The sequence below is a fragment of the Tenrec ecaudatus genome, chromosome 3 (assembly GCF_050624435.1).
Source record: "Tenrec ecaudatus isolate mTenEca1 chromosome 3, mTenEca1.hap1, whole genome shotgun sequence".
NCBI classification, from domain to species: Eukaryota; Metazoa; Chordata; class Mammalia; order Afrosoricida; family Tenrecidae; genus Tenrec; species Tenrec ecaudatus.
This window is the reverse complement of record NC_134532.1, coordinates 151409165-151433135: the sequence shown is the minus strand read 5'-3', so window position 1 is coordinate 151433135 and position 23971 is coordinate 151409165. Positions and strand designations below refer to the sequence as shown.

Below are 23971 nucleotides of genomic sequence, written 5' to 3'. Positions count from 1 at the left end.
TTTAACTATTTATTGGAGCAAAAAGGCTTATCTTTCTCCCACCAAGAGGTTGGTGGGTTCAAAGTGCAATGAGCTGCTCAATGCATAACCCACAATGCCATCAAAACCACAGCAACTCTGTGCCATCAGGGATCCATAGTGGTCAAAGAAAGACTCTTCCAGTCAACAAATACTGCTTCAATGTAATACAGAATGTAGAAGATTATAGCAGAGTCGTTTAGGTCACAATCACACTCATTTTTCTAAAAGTAAAAACAAGTACATACATTATAACCAAACACTGCCATCGAATTAATTCCACCTCTTAACAAGTCTACCTAGGGTTTCTGAGACTTTAATTGGAGTATCTCATCTTTCTCCTGACATGCATTATAGAAACTACTTATTTCAATCTACAGATGGGAAAGCTGGCACATACAAATCCACCTAATCGTTAACAGGAGGGAAAAAAAGCCACTTCAATTTCTATCTTCCAGCTTCCCACAGCAGGAAGGCCTCTATTCTAGGAGGTGTGGCTCTTCATGACCACATAACTTTTCTCTTAAGGAATTATCTAGAGAAAATACATCGCTAAGACATGACCATCAGAACATTACTATATAGACTACACACACATATATATAAAATCTTATGTAAAGGCATACGAGGAAAAAGAGCTCAATATTTCTTAGTTCCAAATTTTCAACAATACACTCATTACTTCAGACAACGACTTTAATGTATTTATTATTAAAAGGATCAGGAAGTAACAGATAGTCAAGAGTCTGATCCAGTCATAATATAGTTATGGGTCATATAAAAGTAACATTTTATTCTATACAACTTCCCAATTCATGAAATTAATCCTCTTGCAACCTCTATTTCTAACCTCAGATGGTTACTAAAGCAGTGGTTCTCAACCTTCCTCATGCCGCGACCCTTTCATACAGTTCCTCATGTGGTGGTGAGCCCCAACCATAACATTCTTTCCGTTGCTACTTCATCACTGTCATTTTTCTGCTGTTATGAATCGGGCGACCCCTGTCCTAAAGCCATGTTGCCCTGGCTTCATAGATAGAATGATCTAGCTTGACAAATGTACCGCACTAGTATCAGATGTAATTCCTGTATGACTTTTTCAAATGAACAGGATGAACATGAGTCTTTTCTGTTACTCTCCTGTATCAACATGGCAGTCAATTGTAGCACTGACAGACTTCTGCTTGTAGTGATCAGCTAGACCTTAGCACCAGTCACTTCTGACTCTTGATTCATTAACTTCAGGTGTTATCCACTAATGGGCACTTACCCTTCTCTTGCCACTCTCTCTTTAATTTTTCAGATCACATTATTTCATCTTATAATAGTTTATAACATTTTACTCTACCTACAGCTTTAAGTCCATTTGACATATCTTCTAGGCTGTTTCTAATGTCACTGAAGAAACATTAAAATAAATATATACATATAAATATATAATTTTATGTAAAGGTGTAAGAGGGAAAAGGGCTCAGAATTTCTTACTTCCAAATTTTCCAGAATACACTCATTACTTTAGACAAAGACTAAGTATTTATCATTAAAAGGATCAGGTATTCTAGAATTGTAACATGTACATGTTGCTCTAGCTTTTCTGCTTCTTCTTGGTGGTTTAAGATCCACTACCACATCCTCAATCTTATTTTATTTTTTCCTTGTGTTATATCTTAGAGAGACATATAAGCAGCACAAAGAAAATGTAGGTGCAAAACTAATAGTGGAAACCCTGTTCCACTACCCTTAAGCACTCAGCATGGCCATTCCTTCAATTTCCCATATTTCATTCCCTTTCTCCGGGGCCTGGTGGTGCAGTGGTTACATACTGAGTTGCTAACTGCAGCAAGGGCAGCAGTTGGACACAATCGGTTACAGACAGGCAGGCTTTCTACTCCCGGGAAGCACTACAGGACAATTGGACCCTATCACATAGGGTAGCTATGAATCAGAATTGACTCGGTGGCAGTGAGTTTGAGTTTGTTTTTGACTGTTTTATACCCTTTCTGAAGGCGCGCTGGTGGCTTTGTGGGTTACAAACTGAGCTGCTAACTACACAGTAAGCAGTTCGAACTCACCTGCAGTAGAACAATCAGTGACTACAGACTTTTAAGTATAGAGTATAATAACTCAGTGCAAAAACAAACTTCACACAATTGGAACAATAGACAAAATAAGGATAAATGAAGGAAAGATTGAAGTTATCAAGGATTTCAATTTGCCTGGATCCACAATCAATGCTAACGGAAGCAGATCAAGAAAGCAAATGCCATAACATCATGCGTATTTACTGCACAGCACCTCTTACGGCTTTGAAGAGCCAGAATGTCACTTTGAAGACCACTGTGCACCTGACCATAGCCATGACATCCCATCACCTTACATACATGTGAAAGCTGGACCATGAATAAGGTACACCACAGTACAGAATGAATACATTTGAATCACAGTGTTGACTAAGAAGACTAAAAGTTCTAAGGCCTGCCCAAAACAAAAACAAATTTTATCTTGGAAGCACAGCCGAAATGAGCCTTAGAAGCAAGGATTCGGGTAGAGACTGTGCCTCACGTACTCCGGACTGGTGTGTTTAATATAATAGGTCATAGAAAAAGAGAAAGGCAGGATGGACTGACACGGTGGCTGCAGCAATGGACTAAACATATTAACAGTCACTCCAGAGGCCCAAGATGAAGAAGTGTTTTGTTCCGTTGTACACGAGTCAGACCCAACTCAACAGCACCTAATAACAGTCTCTTTCTCTGGCAGTAATTTCAGAACTTGCCTTTTATCCATCCCTCCAAACCAAATTCACTGCCACTGAGTCAGGTTTGAGTAATAGCCACCATTCAGGGCAGAGTAGAACTGCCCCAGGATTGGCAAGGCTAAGTCTTGAAAGGAACAGAAAACCTTAGCTTTCTCCTGCCGAGCACCTGGTGGTTTCAAACTGCTGAGCATGTAGTTAGGTGCCTGCCCAACAGAAATTTCACTATGAAAGCAGGAATTCCTATCTTTTGATCGTTCGAGTTCTGAAAGTTTACCGAATATTTCTACACGTGTTTTTTTTCGTTCATCCGGCTTAGTAGTAGCAGATGCTCTCTCAATCTGGAAATTTAATCTCTCCAAGCTAGAACATGTTCTTCAATTATTTCTTTCATTGTTTTCTCAATGGCATTATCTACTTCTAGAAATCATTTATGGATTCAGAAACTTTGTGAAAGACACTCCACACCTGGTCCGCATACAAGGAGGTCCACATCTTTGGTTCCACATCACTAGCTCAGTCTTAATTTATGCTAAACTGTATTTGGTAATGTAAAGAAAATTTTCTTTTGTCATTTTCATAATCTTTTCTCATCTTCTGCCACTTTTTCAGAACAGCTATATTCAATCATGGCTTCATCAATCTTAAATGACATAGTAATTATTTTTTGACATTTTCTTCTGTTATCTGAATTATAACTGCCATCAGGTCTTTTTTAAATTCATTTTAACCTTCCATTCTTTCAATTCTTTTAATACTTACAAATGAAAGATTTAAGAGTATAGGAAATAAATGTACACCTTCTCTCAAGTTATCTGGGTTTGTCTGTCTAGATGGATTCTCCCTTAAATAGAAGGGTTTAGAGTGAATACTCCTTAAGTGAAAGTGGAGCATACGGATAAGCAGCCCTCCCAGTAAGCGACGTAGCTAGGAAGCAGCGCAGGTTGGCAACCAGTGAAATGGCTTCGCTGAGGGAGCGTGCCTGCACGCCTGAGCTTCTCTGCCAGCCTCCAACGACACACCTCAGGAGGTACCCCAGTGAACCACTGACCTACTTTCCTAAGAATTGACACTTCAAGCCTAGGGGCACACACCACAGCCACCAAAATGATTTAGGCAGGAGAAAGGTCAGAAATAAGGCCCAACTGACACAGCACCTTTGAAAATAATTCTTTAAAAAATATTCTTGATCATTACCCAACTGCCCACTACTATTCTTTGTACTTTTTTTACTCCAAACTTGGAGTCTTTCTGATGTTCCCCTGGTAAAACCTGTGCTTACCTCTGGTATCTTGGCTTGCTGTTTCCTCTGGGAATTTTGCTGTCAATCTGATCCCGTGATCTATCCTCTTCAAAATTTCTGGTCCTCTGATGGTACCTGTAGTGGGCTGTGAACTGTAATTTTACTGCTCAAGATGTTTTTCCCCCACCCCCTAGTTCAAGGAACACAATCCCTCTTTTTGGGTGCAGAAGCTATTCCATCTGGTTTGGACAAAGGTGATCCTCCCCAGCCACCACAGCAGGGACTACGAAACCCTGGTCGGGCTAGAATATTAGATGCCCATCTCCACTAAGTAGCAACCATCTCTGCAAGACTGAAAATAAAGCCAATGGGGAGGGGATGGAGGCCAAAGACATTGAGAGAAATGGTAGATGACATTATTTAAATCTGGATCCATCCATACCCAAGTTAGACTTCCTCTCAGCATATACAGACACAAAAGTTATAGAACTATTCAAGTAATTTTGCTCCTCCTCAAGGAAGTTTCATTAATAACATGTTTTCCTTCTTTGCCCAATTGTAACATATGACCATCTTTTGAAAATACCACTAGGACCTGAAGAAAGAAAGTTAAAAGAAATATGGTCAATAACTAAGCCTGAAGAAACCCAGTTATAGCTTCATAGTTTGCTGAATATTTAGTATTTATATTTCTTTCTGTTCTATTCCCAAGAAAAAAAAAAATCAAAGACAGCCCTAAACGCCAATGCTATTTTAATTAGTTTTATTTTCCCCCAAGTCAAGAATACAATGGTTTTAAGACTGAATAAAGGTTATTAACAATGATTTAGAATTTCCTAAAAAATTATCACCCAAAGAAAATTTTGTCAGTGGTTGTTGGTGTGACTGATTGTTGAGGTAAAAAATCTGGAAAGAGTTATTTAGTTTTTAATGTTAAGAGTTAATGAATTTCCTAGTTCATTGATGTAAATCTTAATCTAAAATGCATGATCCATGGATGTATGCCTCCGAAACACTACAACACTCTGAAACAAATAGCAAAAGGCTATTTGTAGATTTCAACAGAGAACAGGTTCACATATTTCAATGGAATTTAACCAAAATGTGACCAAAAACAGGATGAATGAGAGAACCACTCCTGGCTTAAAGTGTTACAGAAGACAATTACAACTCTTAACACAGTTCAAAGAGTAAATCTACCCCCTAAACTTTTCTATCTTTAATAGAGTACAATGATCAAGTGCTACACTGCTAATCTAAAAAGGCCAATGGTTTAAACCCCTAGGCACTCCATGGGAGTGAAAACCTGGCAACCTGCTCCTTTAAACACTATAACCCATGAAACCTAACAGGGTAATTCTGTCCTATAGGGTGGTCACTGTAATTTAAAGTCAACTTGAAGGTACACCAACAACAATCATCCCAGAGTTTTAAAAACTTCCAGACATGTAATAATGAATGTCTTCAATGGGTAAGGCAATGGAATATATAGAGTATTTCCATTCTTCGTAAGATTTCTATTTGAAGGGAATCTGCTAAAATGGAAATCTACTGTGGAAGATGTAAATGGAGTAACTTTTCTAGTTACACAATAGTAAAAAAAGGGCCCAAAACCAAATTGCCCAACTCAGCTTTAAACTCATTCCTCTCACCATGCCACCGCCCCACCCCCAACCCTAGAGAAATATTGGTAAGAAAATAAATATGCAGGCAGTGGGTTATTTTCAAAATGGAATATATTAGAGTCAGTTATAGAAATTGTCACATAAGCAAATATGACTGTGGTTTAATGAAATTGGAAAATGGTCCTTCACCTACTTGTCCTTAATTAAGATTTCCAGGAAAACTTCTGCTTATGATAGCAAGGTCAAGAGGACTTTAACATTCAAGTCTACCTAAGCAAAATAAATGGATTAACATCTGGACACAGCACAAACATGCTCCTTCATCAAAGACAGTATCAATCACACATTGCTTTTGGTTTTTATGCATTGGCATAAAAGACAAGATCCAATGATAAGACTAAAGTAGGGGCTTCAAAGAGTTTGTGGAGAAAATTCCTTGATCTTTTAATGCCATTTTCCAGCAAACTTTTTGCCTACTAGAGCACTTAGATGTAGTTAAAAGGACTCAGGTACTGCCGAGCTCAGGTCGCCCAGAAAGGTGGGCCATGGGGAAGAGTGACCTCACTGGAGAGAGTTGAGGCGTTTTGCTCATGGAAAGATGTATGGTTTTGGAAACACACAGGACCAGCTCTATTTAGTGGTATAGGGTCATTTACTTTGCCCTGTAACAATTAACTTCAGTGGCAGCTGAGATTGGTTTTGAGTCTTTTAAGATGGCTATGTGGCCAAAAAAAAAAAAAAGAGAGAGAACTGGTAGAAATGAAAGAGCACTGCACAAAGCGATTTAGAAATGTTTTGAAAGGTCCTAATTTTTAAGAGATAGCCATTCAAATCCTTGATGCTTTACCATTACTTAGAATTCCAGCAGCATCGGTAAGCCCTCACACAGCAGAAAAGCCACAGAACCAATTTAGTTCATCATTCCCAGAGGAGACAGAAGGGGATACAAAGTATGCATTCCCCACTAATCTTATCTAAAGTAATGTAAACTGTATAATTCTAGAGAAATTTAAGAACCAGTAGATATTCTATTTAAATATCAAATATTTAATCCAGAATAAATGGATTAACATCTGGACTACATACACTGCATACAGCACAAATTAATCCTAAAAGGGTATCTAATCCAAAGAGGAAAAAATTATGCTTTATTGATATCTTCATACCCTCAGAACTTCAAACCCTCAACCCATACTTGCACATCACATGTGATTTAAAAACCAACACTCTAGGAAACGTTTCAAAAACTGGCCCCAAATATCTCACCCACTGTTTCCATCTAACAATCATAGTTATACTCATTTAAGAGGATCAGAAAGTGCCCACTGTCATAATAAAAGTGAATATGATGAGAAGATTATGGAGTCTTCCCAACTGCATGGAGAGCATCCTCTGCTCATTCCGCATTTTCACACACACACATTCTAAAAGTCTTCTCACTGTCCTCACAGACATATTCACACTTGTCTTTTAAACTCTATAATAATATTCATGTGGACAATATATAACTCAATTTATTCCTCGTGTATACTCAAATGCAAAAGTAAAAAATATCTTTATTATCCCATATTTGGAAAAATGTTCCAAGCCCTTATTAAGATGTTCACAAACCATGTCTTTAAAATCCTGTCTGAAATATTTATTTCCCAGGATTGTGTTTCTCGTTCTATAGCTTGTGATCTGTCTTCTTCCCCGTGTGTAAATACTGCTTAGTTCAAGGTTTGTCTTGTTTTGTTTTCATAACTGAACCACACACTCCCCATTTTACATGCCTGTCTCCATCACTAGCACTTTTAACTCTATAATGTCATCACGCACATTTATACACCTTTATGTACCCAACTCCCTAGCATACCTCACCGCAGTAGCTTGATGAGTTTAGTAAAGCACATATGGATGAGAAATGGTAAAAAGAATTTATCTGTTTTATTATAAAAAACGTAACAACACAATATTGTGGGGAAAAGTCTCTGTATTCCAAAGTACACTTTGAATGTGGTTGTGGTTCTAGGATCATGTATCATTTTGAACTTTTGCTTAAAACAAACGATGTAAAGGTTGAAACAAACAGCAAGAGAAAGAAGGGTAATTCAGTTAACATTCAATTTATTATTTAATAATCTAATATTGATAGTATAAAAATTATATAGTATTTAACAGTATTAAAAAGTATAAAATTTGTAACTCATTTAACCAAAAATATCAGGAAGTCCTTTCACATATGAAAAGTAACAACCTAAGCAATCACATCCATAAAGAAAACAAAACTTTAATTTCAGTCTACTCCATAAGAACTAATTGCATTCATAAAACAGATTACCTCCACCCAAAATAAATTACGTGTACAACTGCAGCTGAAAAGTTTTGCTGGCAATCCAGAAAACAAAATTAAGAAAAATTCAGAAGGAAAATCAAAGAGTGAAGTTTTCTAAATGACAGGAGATGTCATATGAAAAAACAACCAATCATCACACTACTCAATAACCCCGTTTTCATGAAAGGCCTCCTTTTTCCTATTTTGGTTATAACTAATCTTTACAGAGATCCTACAGCCCATAAAATGTTTTCTCACACATTGTGTCATCTAACCCTGTGGAAGAAGATATGATCATGTCCCCTTCCTATAAAATTCTGTTTCAGCTTAGATATCAGGATCTACAACAGCCTTTCCTCACATTTTGAGCAATAAGTATAATGAAAGGGCATTTATACAGATTTTGATTTGGTGCTCCAAAATGGTAAGTAACTGACATACTCACAATCCGAGGCCATCATATGAATTTTCTTAAGATGATTAGAGAAACAGCAAATGGTGATATAATAGAACAGTGTTAATTGACTGCCTTTGGAATAAGTCACTAGGGGGTTGGGTGTCATATTTGGTCACTATGTAGAAATGTCACAAGTAAATTAGAGTAAAATGCCATTCATGCAAATCTGTAAATAGAAGTTTAGACTATGGCATGAATTGATGTGCTTAAAATGTATGCAACCCTTATTTCTTTTCTTAATTTTTATTTTATTTTCTAACCCTAACCCTAATCCAAACTCTACCCCTATCCTCAAAACATATTTCTTAAGCAATCACTGTTATTGTAGTTGGATCCCACTCGTTTTGGTCCCATGTACGATGGAAAGAAACACTGCCTGGTCCTGGGGCATCTTCAGAGTCCGTAGTTGCACCCACTGTGTCAATCCATCTCATCAAGGGTCTTCATCTTCCTCACTGCCCTTCTACCTTACCAGCATAATGTCCTTTTATAGGACCGGTCTCTCCAAAGTTTGAGACGCAGTTTCATCACCCTTACTTTTTGTTTTGTTTTATTAGTTCAAGGACTGTTTGTTGGCCTTTAGGAGTGTTTTCCAGTCCAATCTGTTGGGGCCCCACGCCCTGGCCCCGAAGTCCACCTTCAGCATTCCCTGGGGACCTCACCACTCCGTTCCCTTGCTGTTCTGTTGCACCCCCTTTGTGTTTTGCCTGAGAGTGGCCACCCTCACTTTTAAGAAATATTCTGGTTGTGACTCTTCCAAGACGGTTTGTTTGTTCTTCTGGCAGTCTGTGCTATTTTCATTATTTTGCCAACACCACAATTCAAAGGCATCAGTTCCTCTACGATCTTCTTTATTCATTGTCCAACTTTCACACGCATATGAAGCAACTAAAACTACCACGTGCCTTGTGGTCGGCAGTTTAGTCCTCAGAGCCATCTGTGCTCCTCAGCACTTTAAAGAGACCTGGTAAAGTAGCTTTGCCCAATGCAGTACATCCTTTGCTTCTTGACTGCTGCTTTCACGAACACTGATTTTGAATCCAAGCAAGATGAAATTATTAGGGAGTCATAAAAGGAGGCAGAGGAAATCGAGAGTAAAAATAGATATTTATGTGAGACTGTCTACTGTCTATTCCATTTCTATCATTTATGGTGAACTGGAAAATCTTAGTCTTTACTTTTTTTTTTAAACCCTACAGTGTTGGAAAACACTACCACTTAGGAGTAACTGTGAGGATTAAGGAGAACGTATGCAAAGCATGAGAATGACTCCAGCACCCGTAGCAAGTACTCGTTAAATATTAATTACAGCGATTATAAGAATGCCCAACACTTTCCAGTCCACCCTCACATTCCTCTTGCAACAACGGGAGCCTACTTTTCTTTCTAAAACTCTTCCATGAGGCTCAAATCGGCATGGCCTTTCCTGGTCTACTTCTTGCATAACCTAGACCTTACATTCAACCCACAAAAAGCAATTATCTTCACAAATAAGCAGTGTCATGATCGAGAAGAGATTAAAGTTTGTCATGGATTTTGTTTTACTTGGATTCACAATCAATGCCCATGGACGCAGCAGTCAAGAAATCAAAAAACTTACTGCACTGGGCACATCAGCTGCAGAAGACTCCAGTAAAGGGTTAGAAAGCAAAGACTCCCAAGCCCTTCATATGCACTTGAAAGCTAGACAGTAAGGAAAACTGGAGAACAAATGCCAATGAACACCGCGTATCCTCTGCCTAGGAAAAGCTATATAGCCCGAACGCTCCTAAGAAGTGCGAAGGGAAAGATTCTCTCCCCTACTCTGAATGTTATTCAAGGACCAGTCCCTGGAGATGGAGATCACACTTAGCAGACGAGTTAGTGAAAAAGACCCTCAAACAGATGAACAGACGCAATGACTGTAACAATAAGCACAAACAAAGCAACAACTGTGAGCAGGGTCCAGGGGTAGACAGCACTTCCTTTGGTTCTACACAGGGTCACCATGGGTCTGAACTGACTTACAGCACCTAACAACAGCAGGCGCAAACAATGCATCAACATGGGTGCATGCACAATGCATCCATAATGACGACGGTGGCTGGTTCAGGCACCAACCGACACATGACCCAAACGAGGCAAACAAAATTATTTCTGGAACAAGAAATAAGTAGCTTATTTATTCTGGGTATGTTACTAACCTGCAAAACAATGCAGTTTTTAAGTATAGTCTTATACCTACTGAAGGTCTGACCAATGAGATGTAAGAAATGATATTTACAACTTCTGGGTCAATACCTGAAAAAATATTATTAGTGCTCACCTTTCTGCTTATTTCTCAAGGACTAGAACATGGACATGATGCTGATAAAGTGGGCTATAACTTGCAGATGGTGGTCAACATTCTAATGCAGCTCTCCAATAAAACTTTATGATGACAGAAGTGTTCTATAATGCACTATCCTATACAGTAGCCAATAGCCATGTACCAATAGTTAAACTAATACTAAGAATTTAGATCCTTAGCTCAAGAGAAGCTGTAGCAGTATGATAGTAGTAATTAAGATCCATGCAAAGATGTGAAAGACCATTTCTGAAACACCATATAAGAGGAACTTCTATCTTTTTGGAGTCAATTGTATTTTAGAGTGCCTTAACTAATATAATGAATCAAATGTGCTGCCACAACAAACTCACAAAGTCTAATAAGACATAAAGGTCAGGCCGGAAAGCTAATGACTCTTGTACAGTGATGAGAATGCTTACCTGCAATAGTCGGAAAGCATATGACATGCCTACCAAACCTGTGACTCTTAGAAAAACTCAGAATACTGGTATGTACTCTGATCAACCACAAAATCTCAGGTAAGAGTCAAGCAGTTTGCAAGCAATTATCCAAGGCACCAGTTGTCTCTTTTTGTCTGGAGCAACAAAGGAAGGGATTCAGGAAGAGAAGGGTAGAGATTATGTGGGTCCTTACCTCCTTTCAAAGAAACTGGATCGTCCCTGCCTACCAATCGGGGACATTTTGATTTGAAAAGCTGACTGCTATCACATAGCAAGTGTAAGGCAGGGTAGACATGGCCCTGCTGAGTTTTCGAGACTGTCACTCTATATGTATCGCAGCCCAATGAGTAACCACGTCACCACTAGGGCTCCTACTTTTATCAGAGATTCTAGAGAATAACCCTAATGAAAGAGGGATAAATGCAACAGACCGTAGACTTCCTAGAACCATGAAGACTTGAATAACCCCATGAAACTACTACTGCCCTGAATTAAACATAAACCAAAAAGAGTCCTTTAAGTCTTCTTAAAAATAGTCTCTCTCTCTCTCTCTCTCTCTCTCTCTCTCTCTCTCTCTCTCTCTCTCTCTCTGTATCGCTATGGAGTGTATCCTGACTCACAGTGACCATCTAAGGAGCGCTGGGGACAGTGAATTTGTCATGAGGGAAAACCAATCAAAAAGAAGGTGAGAATACATTAAATTACCTAACACAAAGCATGCAATCCATTCCACATGTAGAAAATGTTGATGCTGTATGTTTTGCTGTGTACATCCTCAACATGAGTAAAACCTATTTTTTAATATTAAAATTAAAGTTTTAAAATATAAAAATTTTAAATGCAATTTGCAAGCATAGATTAACATGAAAACAGTGCTATACCGAGCTCTTCAAGCAAGCTCCAGCCTGTAACACTCCAGTAATCTGTGGCCCATATGGTGGGTGAGAAGTGCATATGCTTCTGTGCCTACAGGAGATAAACCTATGACCCCCAAGAGCTCTTTGCCAGATAGCAGCACCAAAAAAAAAAAAAACAGATTTAGTGTGCTGTTTTCCTACATGAGAAGATTTTAGGTGTGTCAACTTGATTAGGATAAAAGAATCATCTAATGGACACCCTACACTTTTACAGACCATCATAGCACAAGTTTTTAATTAACTGCCAGAGGGGTGCTGAGTGCTTTATTTTCCCTGAAAAGGTGGCAGTGGGCCAAATGTAGCATATAAATACTTTTCTTGTTCAGTGTCATTTTCTCATACAAACCTAGGAGCTACTATATTGAAAACGCAGTCAATGTAATGAAAGCCCCTAATCAGCTGACTTTGGGATATACACATAATCAAATAAGCCTTGGATTCCCCCTGATCAAGGAACTCCAAGTAGCAACTAAGTGAACAAAAGCCCTGCCCTCATGAGATATTCCCTTCCAGGCTGCCTGTGGAGAACAGCTTAGGTGTGTCCCCTTGGGCTAAAGCCTGCCCCCAGATCTTACCTGAACTTGCTTAGGCAGTTAGGCTTCTCCAGCTGAACTATGACTGACACACCACCACCTAGTCTACTGTTTCAGATACCATCAAGGAAGCCATGAAACACGGAGCAATGGGCTTAGCACAAAGATCAGCAAATAAGAGAATCTGTGAGTTTGAAATTATGGCTTTGAGAGCTCTTCTCATAAAATGAGTACCACATAGTTTTAAATCCAAATAATATCACAGGCCAACAAAACTTACCAGTAGCCAGCTAGTCCCTATAATTTACACCAACATGATTGGAAGGCAATTAAAAAAAGCAGTTTAGGATGTCACACTCTCTAACATCCACTCAGTGTGGTCCAAAGTTTAAAAAGTTAACAAAAAAGTATCATCTAATGGACAAAGTGACAGGAGATTTTTGTATCTTTTGACATTATCAAATTTTCTATAAAACGTTATGTGCTTCTACAAATATGTAATTATCATTCAACTTATATTCACCTGCAAGGATCACATTTAAGTAATTTTTAAACCTGCCATAGTCCTCCTGTCACGTGCCCCTATAGCTACACTACAAGACAAAGCGGAAATGACCCATACGGTTCCCAGGGCTGAGAGCCTTTTTGCAAATAGACCGCCCTGTCCTTCCTCCAAGGAGCAGTTGGTCGATTCAAACCACTAAGTTTTTGGTTAACAACTAAGCATTTGACCACTTTTCCACCGATGATCCTTAAACTAATAGTTCCTTTCCTGCTACAAAATCTTCAGGGTAAAGTTAGGAAAGGTATTAGTTAATGCAATTTATTTGTCAAGGGCACTCTTAAAAAACTATCCTGCACAGACCTCATCTTAAAACAACAACCCAAAAAAGCAGATAAAATGCCCGTTACAGAAACAAAATACCAAAGATTAGTGAACATTCCAAATGACCTCCATAAAAGTACAGGCATACCTCGTTTTATTGTGCTTTGCAGACACTTTTTTTTTAAATTGACGGTTTGTGGCAACCTTTGCATCAAGCAACTCTATCGATGTCATTTCTCATCAGCTTGTGGATACTTACTATAGCTATGTCACATTTTGGTAATTCTCACAATATTTGAAATATTTCCATGATGCTACTACACACTTAATCTGTAAAAATCAACAACAACAACCCTTAAACTCGTAGGCCCTGCAGAACAGGGTAGAACTGCCCCTGTGCCAACACTGGAACTATAGGAGTAAAAAGCCTCATCTTTCTCCTATGAAATGCCTAGTGGATTTGAACTACTGGCCAAGTGATTAACGGCCCTAATGCCACCAGGGCTCCTGCCCAAAACTAAGTAATACTCTTTAAATAAATCTGGTTAGAGGGCACAGTATAGCACCGATGAAAAACAATATTCCTCTGGTTCCTTAAAGCTTCCACACCCCCCACTGTCATGGCACCAATCTTGTCTGTCACTGCGGCTAGACTGGAGCATGTTCACAGGTACAGTTAAGATAAGGGTTCACACACGACACACAGAATCCAGGAACTACAATAGGTAGGGGGAAGGTGGGAGAAGAATGGAGGAAGAGGGAACCGATCACAATTGATTGACACATAACCACCACCACCCCCAGTGGGATGAACAACAGAAACCATGGGGGATGGGAGCCAGCAGTGGGTGTCAGATATGAAAATAATAATTTATAATTTATCAGGTGATCACGAGGGGGAAGGGAAGAGGAGGGCGGGAAAAAGAGGAGCTGATAAAGGGCTCAAATAGAAAGTCAATGTTTAGAAAATAATGATGGCATACTATGCACAAATATGCTTGATACAATTGATGTACTGTTTGTTAAGAGTGGTCAGAACCCCTAATAAAATGATACTTTAATAAGTAAATAAATCTGATTAGAATAATGTACCAGTGAATGAACAAATAAATCTGTGTTTGAAGAAATATAGCCAGAACAGTCCTTAGGAAAGTTGATGGCAAGACTTCATTTCACATACCTTGTTAATTAGGATAAAGCAGTTCCTGAAGAAGGCCATTCTGCTTGGTAAAGTGAGGGTCGCAGAAAGAGGAAAGCCCTCAATGAGACAGAATGCACAGTGACTTCAACAAAAAGCTCAAACATAAGAATGATTTTGAGGATGGCACAGGATAATGTATCATTCTACTATAAACAGGTTCAATATGAGTCAGAATAAACTGAACAAGGCCTATTACAATAACTGGTTAGGGAACTAACAGGTTTCCAAAATAACCCCACATAGGAAATTCTCCACAAATGTTTGTCAAGTAAAACCACTAACTCCTACACTGCATCTCACACTAGGTAAGAGCTACAATAGCAACTTTGCAACAACACGATTGTTGCTATTTCTATAGAGAAAATAATAAGGACATGTGGCATAGATAAAGAGAAAAGAAATAATGGGGCCAAAAAATAACCTGGAAATAGCGTTGGTGCAAAATAAACCTTCCTTTTTCAGGAGGTTTCAGGAGGAACTGGGAGAAAGGAAGGGGGGGGTGGGTGCTAACAAACCCAGGGAACACCAAGAGATCTAAAATCGATGGCAAGGAGGGCATAGAATGCCTAATGGGGTTTGAGCAAGTCCAATGTAGCCGAGAGAAAATACTAAGAGTCAAATGAAGATCAAACATGACAGTGGGACAAAAGGAAAGAGAAATAGAGCAAAGTACTAGGAAGCAAAAGACATTTATAGAGGTTTATAGGCATGCACATATATATATATTAAAAGATATAGGTCTATGTACATATATTGAAATGCTAAGTAATAAGGTAGCAGACTGGCATTGGGTCTCTACTCAAGTACTCCCCTCAATGCAAGAACACTTTGTTCTAATAACCTGGCATTTTGTGATGATCATCTTCCTGACAGGATCGCTGAAGTCAAATAGGTACATAAGCAAATGTGAAGAAAGCTGATGATGCCTGGCTATTAAAAGGTATGAGGCCATCAAGGAAGGAAAGAAATAAAGTCCACATGGAAGAAGCACATCAGCCTGTGTGATCATTAGGTGTCGACAGGATCAGGTATCAGAAGACCCAAAACAAATAAACCGATGCAAATGATGGTTGTTGGAGTGGAGTTTCAAAGCCCATCTGTAGATCATTGGCTATTCCCTCACAGAAGGGTCACAAGGAAGGGACAAGTCAGTCAGCATAGTACTGATGGAACAGACAACAGTCCTCTAGTTCTTTAATGTTTCCTCACCCACTATCATGACCCCAGTTCTACCTTACAAATCTGGCTGGGCCAGAGCATGTACACTGGCACAGATATGAGCTGGAAACAAAGGGAATCCAGTACACTGGTATAGATACAAGCTAGAAACACAGGGAGTCCAGGGCGGAGAAACCCCTGAAGAATAGTAATGGGGGTATCAACACCATGAGGGTAGGGAAAGGAGGAGAAAGAGGGAACGACTATAATGATCAACATAACCCCCTCCCCACTAAAAAACAACAGAAATGTGGGTGAAGGGAGACAGTGGACGGTATAAAATGTGAAAATAATAATTTATAACTTATCAGGGGGTCCATGAGGTTGGGAGAGGGGGTGGGGAAAAAAGAGGAGCTGATACCAAGGGCTCAAGCGAAAAGAAAATGTTTTGAAAACGATGATGGCAAATGTACAAATGTGTATGGATTGTTGCAAGAACTGTAAGAGCCCCCGATAAAATGAGTAATATAAGAAAAAAAATCTTCCTTTCCTTATAAAGTTCAAATTGAGGGAGACATCAAAGAAAGGAATAAAGAACCCGTATTAGTGCATACTTAATGCAAAATCAGAAGGAAACCAATCTTTATACAGAACATATTTTTCAAGTAAATATCCTTAAACTAATTAACATGATGCTTTGAGGGGTGGAACTCAACAGAGAATTTAAGGACAGGTCTTTCTTCACTTCTGGAGAGGTGGGGGGTTGGTAATTAAATTAGATCGGCCAATTAGCTGTTTTGCAATTTAAAAAAATTAAGGTTAAATGCCCTGGTGGCATAGTGGGTTGGGCTGCTAAACACATAGTCAGCAGATCAAAACTACTGGGTGCTTTAGGGAAAAGACGAGGCATTCTACTCCTGTAAAGATTAACCTCAGAACCCCACAAGGGCAGTTCTACTTTGTCCTATGGGGACTCAATGAGTTGGAATCTACTCAATGAGTGAGGGCATAAGAGAAACACGGCTGTAAGATTAGTTCTGTAATTTGCCATGCCTAGAGCCATGGAGGTATAGTGGGCTAAGCCTTGGGCTGTTCACAGTTCGCATTTTGAAACCACCAGCCATGGGAGAGAGATGAGGGTTTCCACGCCAGTGAAGTGTCACAAATCTGTGGCACTCGTGGGACCAGCTCTAGCCTGTCCAATAGGGTCATTTTAAGTCAGAATTGACTGGCTGGTAGGGAGTTTGGTTTTTCATGAGGTTATACTATCAAGTTTTTAAAAACGAAAAATGTATTTCAAGACTGAATTAATATTACCTGACATAATCTCTTATTTGGCTAAACCCACCATCAGCAGCTCTAAACCACCAAACATAGCTACTACTCTACCACAAGCACCTAACCTGTTTTCTTAGCCAATTAGATCACACCATTAGATGCTAGTAGAAACCATCTGAATAGACCAGTGAGTTTCTGCTTTACTGATTGCTCACTATTGAAAACTTTCACAATATTCCACTAATTCCAACTAGACTAATCTGAGAATTATGATTCAACTTAAAAATCTTACAGGCATCAGTCGTCAATATCTGCAACCAGAAGTTCGTAATAGAACTTCGTAATAGAAGTTCGTAATAGGTAATACTATAAGATTTAGAATCCTAATAATTTGCTCACAATAATGGCTAATAAAGAAATTTTGGTGAAATGTTTTTCCTTCGAATATATGACTTCATAGTTACCTAGCAATGGTAAGAAATTTCTGCTTACATAATGCATGTGGTTCTGTGCTAGGAGACATAAACAAGGCAGTTTCTGCCTTCAGGTCTGACAGCATATAGTGGATTAGATGGCAATAACACCGATTTAGCACAGTAATATAGACATGAGGAGAAAGTTAAGAAATAGGGTGGGTACGTGGAGAGCAACTGTTTTGAGAATGATGAGGGCAACGAATGTACAAATGTGCTTTTTATACAATTGATGTATATATGGATTGTGTTGAATTGTATGAGCCTCCAATAAAATGATTTTAAAAAGGGGGGCGGGCATCAGCCTAGAACCCCTTACTTCAAACAGGCCTTCACTGTTATCACATATCAATCATCTAAATAAAATGAATGCCACATTTCCCACTATAACTGTTGTGGTGTTTCAAAATAAGAAGGGGAGGTAAAAGAAGAGGTAGCAATCAGAGCTCCCCGACCATCGTGGTAGCAGAAGGGAAAAAGGAACATTTTAAAAACCTACTAAGTACCTTCAAAAGATTTAACATATCCTTTTTTAAAATATATATATTCTTTTCTTAGTTTAACAAAAGAAGATAACAAGCATGAAAACCTGTAAGTCTTGAGGAAAAGGAGGAAAAGCAATAGATTGCCTCCGGAGAAGAATGAAGACCAATGAGAATGGAGCAGTATTAAACAGGGACTTGCAGCTTTTCCTATAGAGTTTCATTTTGTTAACAATTGCTAATTCTCTATCATGGGTACATTATATTTACCTGTAATTTTCTGCAGTTTTAAAAATAAATTTTCAGAACAAGAAAAATTGGGAGTAGCCAGTTAAGTCTTGTCAAGTAGTTGTTGCCCTGCTACCCAAAAAGAAATTCATCCTGTAAGCGTGCCCGAGCAAAGTGCGCTTTAGAAATCTGGTGGTGCCTATCAGAAAGAACAGCATCGAGAGTCTTAAAAGCTTGTCTTACAATAAGCAGCCATCTAAGTGAAGTGACAGCTAAAACCATAAGAAAGAAATATGCCTATCAGTCTTTGTGATCCAAGAGTTGTAAATAACAAAATCCAAGATCAGAGGGAATTGTATGAGAGCTTAAATTCTGAACACCTGGTTGGTAGCTGGTTATGGATGATGGTGAAAGCCCACAATCCATTTGCTTATTTCCCACAGGGAATACACTCGGTTCACTGACTAGGGATGTGAAAAGTCCTGTGCATCAGAAAGAGCATTATTGCAGATAGAGTTAAAATTTAATGTCCTAGTTGTCTTCCTTTTTAACCTTCTTAATTTGTTCTTTTAATTATTTTCTGCTGCAATTTTGGACTGGAAATAAACTGAATCAGTAACCGTAATCAGTTATATAGAAATTTTTTAATGAAGACCTAAGTTGCTGTGTAAACTTTCGCTAAAAAAATTAATTGTATTTAGAAAAAAGAAAAAAATCCTCATCCTACATCATCTAAATTTGTTTGATTTTTTAAGTCATTTTAATGAGGGCTCTTACAACTCTTCTAAAGTTATTTTATTATCTGAAATGCCAATATCTGTTATGTTGCATTCAACATCATACAGCATACTACCAATAAATGAGCAGACTTTTAATCAAACTGATTCAGGTAAACTCCCTATGATGCCACTGAGGGACACTGGTGAAGTTACTGAACACCAGTATGAGACAGTATCTTTACCTGTAAAATGAATGCTGCTTCCATGTATCCACACAGTATGTATTGGAGCCTGAAACTAAGATCCATCTTATTCAGGATACACATTTTACCATTTGACCTCACTCCCATACCTACCAAAAACCTTTATCTAACTATCAGTGATTGTAAAATAAACATGTCTGAGAAACCGTTTTAGCAGCCATCTAAAGGAGTCAACTAAATCCACAAGGAATAAGCACACCAGCTTAGGGATGACAATTACAAAATTAGAATATGACAAAGAGAAAAGAGCTAAAATTATGACCACCCAACTTGTGGAAGGCTACAGAGGGCAGTGGGGGCCCAAGCTCATCAACAGAGTATCTAGTCAGACTGGGCTGATGGCAAATCCCCTCTAGCCACAGGCAAGGGTCCACAACAGTTTTTATCAGGCAGAGACCATTGTAATCTTAATTATGCTGGATCCAACACTTGGTGAGTTGACCTCCCAGTAGACCCAACCAGAATTTGTTCTAGGTACAAGTATCTCTTACTTGTTCCATGACAAAAATTTCTTTTCTGGCTTTTAAAATATTGATGGGGGTGTTTTCTTTTTCTGTCTTTATTATTATTATTTTATCCTTACCACCTTATCTTGATTTTGTTTTTTATTACTGTTGGTTTTCCCAGTTTGTGAAGCACAGGAGTGGTTGCAGTGATAACTGATACACAGGTTTATAGAGGATGTAGGGATGGGGGGTAGGTAATAGGGAGGGAAAGTGAGTTTCAAGGGCAAATAATGAAGGGGGAGCACTAGAACTGATTGTGATTGAACTCATTTTAACAGCGATTTAGCCATGGGGGTAAGAGAATGTTCTAAAATAGATGTGGTAATGATTGTACAATTCTTGATATGATTGAACAACTGAATTGTAGGGCATGTAAACGGTGTGCCAATAAATTTGGTGGGGTGGGGCAGTTTTGTCTACTGTTAGCTCCTCAACAGAGCACAATGTCTAGCAAGTAACATATGAACTCAAACATTTGTTGAATAGTGAGGTGAACATGTTAATAGCTACTTCATAGGGTTATGTTGAGAATAAAGAACATAGGAAAACTGGATTAACACATTTGTTAAGAATTTTGTAAGAGGACGTACTATGATCACCATTTATATACAAGGAAACCAAGGTTAAGAGGTTAAATAGAAATACCTTGGCTATATCACAATGCTAGTACGTTGATGGATCAAGAAGGTGAACCCAGACACCTGAGTGCATGCTCTTATCCGTTAGGCTTGATACACAGTTGCTGGTGTTGCTGGTGTTAGGTGCCATCAAGTCACTTCTGACTCTTACCGACCCTGTTCACCACAGAAGGAAACACTGCCGGGTCCTGTGCCATCCTCACCACGGGCCTTGTGTTTAAACCCATCAATACAGCCACTGTCAATCCATCTCGTCTTTTTTGCTGTCCCACCCCTTCACCAACCCACAACAGGACAAACTGCCAGACAAGTTGTGGTGATTGACAAAGAAGCCACTACATATATTAATTTTCAGTGTTTTTAAAACAAACATAGCTAAGGATTTTAGGGAACTTAACACACATTCAACAATCACTGCCAGCCGGTTAAACCTGCTTTTCCTTTCATACCTATAGAACTAGCATCTTTCAGAGAAATAACTAAGAAACTGAAAAATGCAGAAATCTAAACTTAAGCATCCAGAAAGATGAAACTCTATCCTGTATTTCTGAATGAGTTCTGGATTCTTCCACCGAAGCTATTCAACTCATGACAATCCCATGTGTGACAGAGCAGCACTGCTCCACGGGGTTATTATCTTGGCTGAGTCTTTACAAAGGTAGAACACCAGGCCTTTCTTGTGCAGTGCTGCTCAGGGAAATAGTCAACCTTTCCGAGAGTAGTTGAGCATAAACCAGTTATTCATTTAAGATATTTTCTACTAAGTATCATGCTGTTAAGCATAGCCAACAAAGAAATACATCATTAGGACAGAACTATTGCTTCAAATCTCTTAATATTTAATTCACAAATGTTGATTCATCAATTGAGAGATGATACTGAGGAAGCAAGCAACTTTCTCTGGGCTAACCTGGGATCCTAACCATTGCAACAGGAATTTTAAAGGCATTTTTCCATTGGAAAACAACAACAAAAACAGAAAAAAACATGCCAAACATAGCCTAATTGTGAAGTAATTTTTCTTTTTCCCTAATTTTAGCTCATTCTCAATTCTACTGTTTTGCTATTAAATAAAGTCCTTCCTGGCCTTGCATAGTCTTTCAATATTGATTACCGTTAAGTCAGTACTGATTTGTTACTGGTTCCCTTAGTCTAGAACTTCTTCACTAGGTTTGTCACTTTAAGGCTCACAAATAGATGGGAATTCTGATCAACTCCTGCTGCCTTTTACACATCTTTAAATAAAAATATTACTTTTGAATATAAATGATATTTTTCTTTGCATTCTGCTTTAGAAAATACTAATGCTGGCCATTTCTATGCCGCTTTTGTGGTAAAATTAGGTGCCTCTGCTCATATTCTGGTCGGCTTATACACGAGTATATACGGTATATTTAAAATCTGCATCCAGTAGAATTCCGTATTTCTTAAATAGATTCACCAATCCACACAGACATGCATAACAACCTTTATGTGAGGAAAACACACTTCTATTTTCAATATTAGTCAGTCTCCCACTGAAAGCCAAGAAAATTATGTTTTCAATTTTAGACCTTAGGTATTGAGTCAACTAGAGGGGACGAGGAAGAACTCTTGGTGTCCTTTTGTTTCCAGGTATATCGTGTTATTAGAATCAGACTAAAAAAAAACAAAATCTTTCTCTAATTCTCAAAGAGAAAATCAAACTCTTAATAACCTACTCTAACAGTAAAGAACTACATTGATCTTTATGTTGCAAATCTTCTACTTAAATGGACTCATCTTTTTCTTAACAGATTTATAGTATCCCATTTTCAATTACTCATGGTAAACATATTTTTGCTAAATTACCCTTCACTTGCTTTCATATATCTTTTAAAGTTTGAGTTCAAAGAATCTCAAGGATCATGTTATCGTGTGTGTGTGTGTGTGTGTGTGTGTGTGTGTGTGTGTAGAGCCTCAGTGAAGAACTTCAAAAGATTTACATACTATGAGTATTTGCCATAAGATTTCCTAGAAATTTAAATTTATGCAGACATACAAGTAAAGTGGTTATTAACAGATGTACTGCAAAATTTACCCATTCACCTTATAATGCACAGTGACTGGGTGAAAGAGTTCATTTATTTGGGTAAAGGGATAGAGGTGTATGTAAAGACACACTGTACAGTCTGTTCATCTCTCATCATAAACCAATATAGATTATTTTTGAAGAGCTATACTTTATTACACTATTTCTCCTGACTCATTCATCTTCATAACAAATGACAAACCCATTCTTTATGCCACTGAGAAAAAGACAATGAAAACAAAACGGTCCCCTAGGTGGTCAAAGTCTACATATACCATTGCTATTTTCCAAAAACAACTAATCTAATTCAAGCCTAACATACACAACTTAATTACTAAAAATATTACTCACTCGGTCAAATTCCAATGAAGAAAACTACTTAAGTATCCTAACTTTACTGAAGAATATTCCATTAAATACTACAATCAACTATTATGATTTTGTTCCAAATCAAAACCTGTTACATTGGAGAAAAACTTGGTATTTTGCCCATAGTTGCCATCAGTGTGTTACATTGCCACTCACCATCTATTTTTTGAAAGGGGAAGAAGGGGATACAATGACAAAGTATCATTAAAAGTGCACTGGCCTGAGCCATTTTAAAAATTACTAGTACTGCTGCTACTACCCCCCACAATCAATTTCCTCTAATCATTGGTTTTGTTGCTTTTTAAAATAAAGTGGTTGAACTACATAGGTTATTTCTAAAGTGCTTCTCCTTTGTGAATGAGTCTAAGTACTGTAGGAGGTGCTGATGGTTCTAAGGACCACGGCCTTTTTCTGCGCTACTTCAAATGTAACCTGAGCAATACATTATTCTCCTGAAATATCCAACTAAACCAATATAAATCCATCAATACAAATCTATCCTTAGAGGCTAATCACCTAAATAGTAATACCAAGAAATGTCCGTCTTTTTAGTAGGCATACTAAAGTGACTATATTTCTATTTATATAACAATATTCCAGTCTGGGGTAAAAGAAAATATGGTCTTCAACTAACAAGTATAACAGAGCCCAGGTTCAAATACGTGGCAGTTTTCAGAAACACAGTCCTGTATCTAAGAGAGATCTGTCTGTAGAAGAGAATAAAGGGTAAGTGCTTCTAGATAACTCGGTTAGCCCTTGTTATAATTTCATAATCATCCTACAAAGCTGTTTCCCTTCTGCTACTTTATACTACCGGTATTTCCTTCCCCAGGTAAGATTTTTTTTAACTTCCATTGCAGGGAGTGAACAAAATAGTTAACTAGTATGGCTAACTCTTACTTTGCTGTCAGCATGATGTTTAGCTAAGCTTTGGGGCAGTATGGCTGGCTGCCTTTGAGGAGTAAGGTCCTGCAACGCCGCCTGTCTGTGGACCCAGGAAAAATTATAAACAATTATGAAACCAGAGCACTAGGACAAACCAAGAGGCCTTCCTAGGCCAACTCAGCACAGCCAACCCTGATTCCACAGGAGCCTCTGTAGTTCTCCCATATTATCTGGAAAACTAGAAGTCCTGGCTCAATTCTTCTT

The 23971-nt window shown here is 38.3% G+C and overlaps 1 protein-coding gene across 4 annotated transcripts in view; it reads right to left on the bottom strand.

Annotated features, from left to right (window-relative positions):
- ANKRD17 (ankyrin repeat domain 17) overlaps positions 1-23971 on the bottom strand; it is a 158460-nt gene that overhangs the window by 132810 nt on the left and 1679 nt on the right. The window lies entirely within an intron of this gene.